This window comes from Gorilla gorilla, chromosome 5 (assembly GCF_029281585.2).
Source record: "Gorilla gorilla gorilla isolate KB3781 chromosome 5, NHGRI_mGorGor1-v2.1_pri, whole genome shotgun sequence".
Taxonomy (NCBI): domain Eukaryota; kingdom Metazoa; phylum Chordata; class Mammalia; order Primates; family Hominidae; genus Gorilla; species Gorilla gorilla.
The window spans coordinates 89,905,286-89,911,285 of NC_073229.2; the positions used below are offsets into that span (position 1 = coordinate 89,905,286).

General features: G+C 40.7%; 1 long non-coding RNA gene and 1 pseudogene across 1 annotated transcript in view; one reads left to right on the forward strand and one right to left on the reverse strand.

The window, feature by feature from the left end:
• LOC134758746 (uncharacterized) overlaps positions 1-3,710 on the reverse strand; it is a 153,311-nt gene extending 149,601 nt beyond the window's left edge. Inside the window, exon 1 of the long non-coding RNA XR_010134279.1 lies at positions 3,569-3,710. This is a non-coding gene — a long non-coding RNA (uncharacterized lncRNA). The remainder of the gene's footprint in view (positions 1-3,568) is intronic.
• Positions 3,711-3,722: 12 nt separating this feature from the next.
• LOC101124845 (mitochondrial nicotinamide adenine dinucleotide transporter SLC25A51-like) lies at positions 3,723-5,129 on the forward strand (annotated as a pseudogene).
• Positions 5,130-6,000: the final 871 nt, after the last annotated feature.

Genomic DNA, 6,000 nt, shown 5'->3' on the forward strand with positions numbered 1-6,000 from the left:
TAGCCATTATTTCAACTCTACTATTCTTCTCATCTAAACAGAGCAAATATTTCTCCACAAATAAACCATACCACTAGTTCATAAAGCTTACCACCGGTAACTTTTATAAATTACATAGCTATCTTTTTTCAGGAACTGTCTATACTTCATCTACCTGCAATGTCAGTTTCTCATTGTCAAAGCAGCAAGTGATTCAACTCCAAAATTTAACTTTAAATTTGCTTGTTTGATCATTTCTGACTTCAACATTCAAGTTGAATTACAAAGGAAATGGAATATGACACATAGATATGCACACAGGAAATGTATAGGGGCTGCTGGAATCAGTGTTCTTGAAATGGAGGAAAAGGAATGAGGATTACGAATATAGAAAATGTGAGTGCTATTCAGTTGCAACAAATGCTCAGCTGACCCCACAAGGATCTCTGAAACTAGGATACACTTCAGAGTTGTCCTAAATTGAGAAGAGGACTTCCATACTCCTGTGTTGTTAGGTCATTGGAGGGGTCTGCCCACAGAAAGAGTCATGACATTGGGAAAAGTAGTTTTCTACAGCTGAGACAATGCTAAAGAGAGCTTACAGCTAAGACTTGTTAATTGGCAAAATTTGAGTAGGTAGCTACAATGATACCTTCACGTGAGAAAAGAGATTTGGGTGGCATATTATAGCCTCCAACATATTTACTTTTTTTTTCCTTTTAAGTAAAAGTATCCTTAAAATTAATAGAGTTATCATTATTAAGGATCTACGAATTAAAATACATATTCTGGTTCTAGAGTCCACTGACTAGTTGGCAAGAAGTGGAAGTAGGCAGGCAATAAAAATACTGCAGTGTGAACATTTATATTGTTACTAAGCTGGAACTTTTCTGGAAAGTGCCCCTGCCTCTGTCTGCCTTAAAAATAAAAGCGCCTGTGCCTATATAAATTTAATGTTTACTCCAAGAAATCCTCACCCAAGAAGTTAGGATTATGAACTAATAAATAACTTTACTGTTTGCTTAAAGAAATTATTGCAACAAAAGTATCTGAGAAAACTATTTGTTCACATCTGAGCAAACAACTCTCAGACAATATTTTTCACACCTAAAGAAACAGCTCAGTTATTACAACAGTTCCATCTAGTCTTCAAAATCTTCACCCTTCTTTGTCTAGCAATCCTACTGTGTAAAAACTTTATTCAGTTCCAAAACATTCCCCATCTCTAAAGACCCACTGTAAGCCACTTGAGCTAATACTTTAAAATCCCATAAATACCCTTTGCTAACTTCCTGTCTTTGAGACACTATTGAGACTGTGTCCAGGTAGTGTTCTTTGTTGCTGCACAAATTTAATAAACTAAGATTTGCTTAACCAACAGATGTTTTGGTGGTTTGTGGAAGAGACTATAATCATCCATTCTGGAAATCACTTCAAGAACCTTTTCAGATCTTCTTGGCATGGTTGAAGATCCTCAATTCAGAAACAGTGCATTATCCTGTCATCTAATAAGTATCCTATATGGGAACCTCTCTGACCACAATAGTAAATTATGCCCCACATTTAGCCTGAGCTATGATTTCTATTGTCTAGATCAGTTACAGCCTACAGACTATAATTGTTCATTTATGTCTATGTCTTTGCTGCCACACCAGCAGTGTCAGATAGGACAAAGACAATATGATCCCCACAACTGAAAATATTTACTATTTACTCCTTTAGAAACAATATTACTGATCTCTTATTTCAAACTGATGGCTGAGTTTATCTCCTGAGAATGGAGGAATCACTCCTCTATAAATCATTTGCTTATGTGCTCATGAATGGAAAACTATTATCTTTGGTAAAAACATGTCAGTAGCAACACTCTAACTTTTCTCTCTGTTTGTCCTTGTCACTTTTTGTTTTGAGTCTGTTTAAGACGGAGTTTATAGAGTAGAGTGGGCATAGATCCAAGAAGTCTGTCCCTTAAGATGGCCCCAGTGCTCGTAAGATAAAACAGTCTTATCATGTGTTAATCCTTACCAGGTAAACTTTGTCTTCCTTAATGTTTCAAACTTAATGAAGAGTTTCCTATGTCTTGTATTTGTTTATTTGTTTTATACTTGTCTAGATCAGGAATTGCCAAATTATGGCCTGTAAGTCACACCTTTCTTTTATGTGTATGGCTATGAATTTACTTGGTTGCTCTGTTCAGTGCTGGAGGTTTCTCTGCACTACAGTTGGTGATGGTTGGTCTTTGACCAGATTCTGGAGACACTTGATTTTACAAACACCATTTTTACCTACTGCAGTTCTCTTAAAGTCTTATTAGTCTCTCCGCCAAACGGAGCTTTCTTCATGTTTTAATTCATGTATACATCTCTCTAACTGACACAATTTCACCAAGAACAATTTGGAAATGCACTGCCAAGTTCAGGAATATTTTGATCTGAAGATGATTTTTCAATTTAGAACACAAAAGAGAAAACTTCCATGAGGAAATCCTTTTTATTATCTGTCTATAGAAGTAACATAGAAAACCTCTTTGTCTCCGTATTTCAGAGATTAATAATCTGTTACACTTTAATTTATTTTTTATTTGTTATTTTCTTATATATATTATTATTTCCTCTGATAAATTAAGTTTCTATAATGTGTACTGATACCAATTAACTGTGATATCCACAAGGCTTTTATCAATAGTATTATTCTTGGCTTCCATGGTCACTCAATGGTAAGAGCATAGTATTTGGCTAAAATTAACTTATGATTTTCCTAAAATATGCCTGGCTGTGCGCAGTGACCAGACCCCGTGCTTGCTCACCCACACAGCCCTCCCCTGGTGCTCTGTGCCTGGCTCTCCCTTAGCAGGCGTGGGATCCAGGCCGGTAGCAAGAGTGGAGCGCAGCCTGCTAGGCCTAGTGGGCCGGGCAGAAGGAGCCCAGGGGCGCAAGCAATACTCACACAGAGATGCTGCAGCCCACACAGCTTTCCGGCTGGCACAGTGACACCCCAAGGATCCTGTGATAGTATTTTAAGCCCATCTGATCCTATTAGTCTTCTTGGGCAGTCATAACAAAATACCACAGATTGGATGGCCTAAACAACAAGAAATCAATTTTCTCACAATTGTAGAGGCTAGAAGTCCACGATCAAGATGCTTGTTTATTCGATTTCTGGCAAGGCCTCGCCTCCTCACTTGTAAGTGGCTTCCATTTTATGTAACCTCACATGGCCTTTCCTTGGCGCACTAAGAGAGTGAGCGACCTCTCTGGTGTCTTTTCTTATAAAGACAATAATCTTGTCGAAACAGAGTCCGACCATTATGACCGCATTTCACCATAATTACTTAATTAGAGGCTCCATCTTCGAATATATTTAAGCTGGGAGTTAGAGCTTCAAAACTTTTTTTTTTTTTTTTTTTTTTTTGAGGAGGGGGCACACATTTTCCATCCTAATGAGATCCTGTTTAATTTAGGCAGCAAATGAAGCACCGAGCCAACAAAGTTTAAGGTTTCTCCTAGCATTTAACACAAAGTAAAAACCAAACACCAGCATTTTGAGATCCACTTCACAACGAGAGAAAGGCAAAAGCAATTTACCTTACCTCACCCTACAACGAACTTGTTTGTTCACAACAAAAGGTTTAGAAAAAACACAACATGGCCGGTCTGGGCAGCCGACCGCTCTAGGGGTCCACCCCAGTCCTCTGCGCGCGCCGGCTGCCCTGGCCCAGTCGCTGTGGACCCCACCCAGGCGGCGCGCGCAGAATCAGTTCTGAGCCTCCTCGGCTCTCCCGCCTGTCGCGGGTGTTTATCTGGCTGCTGGTCGACCTTTCCCGCGAAGGAGGCTGTGCCATCATTCGGTCACGCCCCGGGCTGGGGAGGCTCCTCCCTGGTGCGCAGAAACCGCAGGGGCGGGGAGGAGCTGGGCTCTGCCTGCGCCCGGGGGAGAGCGGGGCTGGCACTGCCCAAGGGGCCCTGCCTCCGGGGAGACTGATTTCGGCCTCCTGACCTCGGGACCCCTGACTGTGGAGTGTCAGAGACGGAGGAGGACTTAGTGATCTTGTCCAACCCCCTCCCCGCTTTTCACAGGTTGGGGAGATGGGCACCTGGAGAACGGAAACCCAGTTATCAAAATTGACTCCAGAAGAGAGAAACTAACAGAACAATAACAATGGAGGAAATTGAGAACATTATCAAAAAGCTATCATCCTGCCAAACGCCAGGCTCAGATTGTCTTACAGGTTAAAAAAAAAGTCAGTCCTTCATGAAAACGAAAGACCTTAAGCAACACGATGGATTCAGAAGCTCATGAAAAGAGGCCACCAACACTAACATCTTCAGAACAAGATATATCACCTCGTATTACAAATGTTGGTGAAATGAAGCATTACTTGTGTGGCTGCTGTGCAGCCTTCAACAACATCGCAATCACATGTCCCACTCAGACGGTCCTCTTTCGACACCAGCTGTATGGCATCAAAACCCGGGATGCAATATTTTAGTTGAGAAGGGATGGATTTCGAAACTTGTATCCTGGAATCCTTCCCCCATTGATGCAGAAGACAGCTACACTTGCACTTATGTTCGGTCTCTATGAGGATTTATCCTGCCTTCTCCACAAGCATGTCAGTGCTCCAGAGTTTGCAACCTGTTGCATGGCGGCAGTGCTTGCAGGGACAACAGAAGCAATTTTCACTCCACCGGAAATAGTTCAGACGTTGATTCAAGACCACAAGCATCATGACAGATTTACCAACACTTATCAGGCCTTCAGGGCACTGAAATGTCATGGAATTGGAGAGTGTTATCGAGGCTTGGTGCCCATTCTTTTCCAGAATGGACTCAGTAATGTCTTGTTTTGCGGCCTTTGAGGTCCCATTAAGGAGCATCTGCCTACAGAAACGACTCACAGTGCTCATTTGGTCAATAATTTTATCTGTGGAGGTCCACTGGGTGCCATGTTGGGATTCTTGTTTTTTTCCAATTAATGTAAAAACTCGCATACAGTCTCAGATTGGTGGGGAATTTCAGTCTTTCCCCAAGGTTTTCCAAAAAATCTGGCTGGAACGGGACAGAAAACTGATAAATCTTTTCAGAGGTGCCCATTTGAATTACCATCAGTCCCTTATCTCTTAGAGCATAATCAATGCAACTTATGAGTAAAGGTTATATGAAAAAAACCAACAGGTTAGTGCCATTTATCAACTGAATAGACCTTCTAAGAAGAATGCAGTTTGGCCTCTTTCTTAGTTGGCCAAATACAAGTTGGTGTCATAACTCCAGGCCACAGTGAGTTATGGGCAAAGCTGTTTTGCTTAAGCCTCAATAAAACAGAATAAAAGATTCCAATAGGAAAATATAAGGGATTTTTTTGTTTTGTTTTCTGTTTTTTGTTTTTTTGTTTTTTTTTTTTTATCATTACCTAAGAGCCTTAGGCTAATTGCCTGATAAATAGCTGTCCATCTGATGGCCTTTGACAGGGAACCTAATCCCCAAAATAGGATTATTTTTCTCAAACCAGTCTTGAAATCTTCTGCATTGAAACATAAGTGGCTGTGAACGGCCAGAGAGAAGGTCCTCGGGGGCCAGGGGCTCCTCAGGCTTCCTTTGTTACTCCATTGCTTGTGGCTTGTGTCTCTGCCTTCAGGAGCAGCTGCAGAGGATAGTCTTCATTAAGCTCAAGCATATGACAATGGGGCAGAACAAAGAAGAAAAACAGCTTATTAGGTGTAGGCGTTTCATGATAAATTGCTTGTATTCGTTTTGAAACTAAGTACCTATTGGATAGTCATGATACTATTTCTGTTTAGATATGGTAGATCAAGGAGTTATGAAAGTTCCCATTTTGCTTTCTAGGTTTGAAAGTTTTCTGTTTGATTCTGACTGTGACCTTCAACGCTTCCAAAATATCCTTATGTTGATTTCACTTATTTCATTGTCAAAAGATGAAGGGACTTAAATGTTGTTATAGGTGTTCTATTCTGTTAAGAAATTTTCATACTAATTGTGTATAGATCAAATTCTGGTTAGCTTG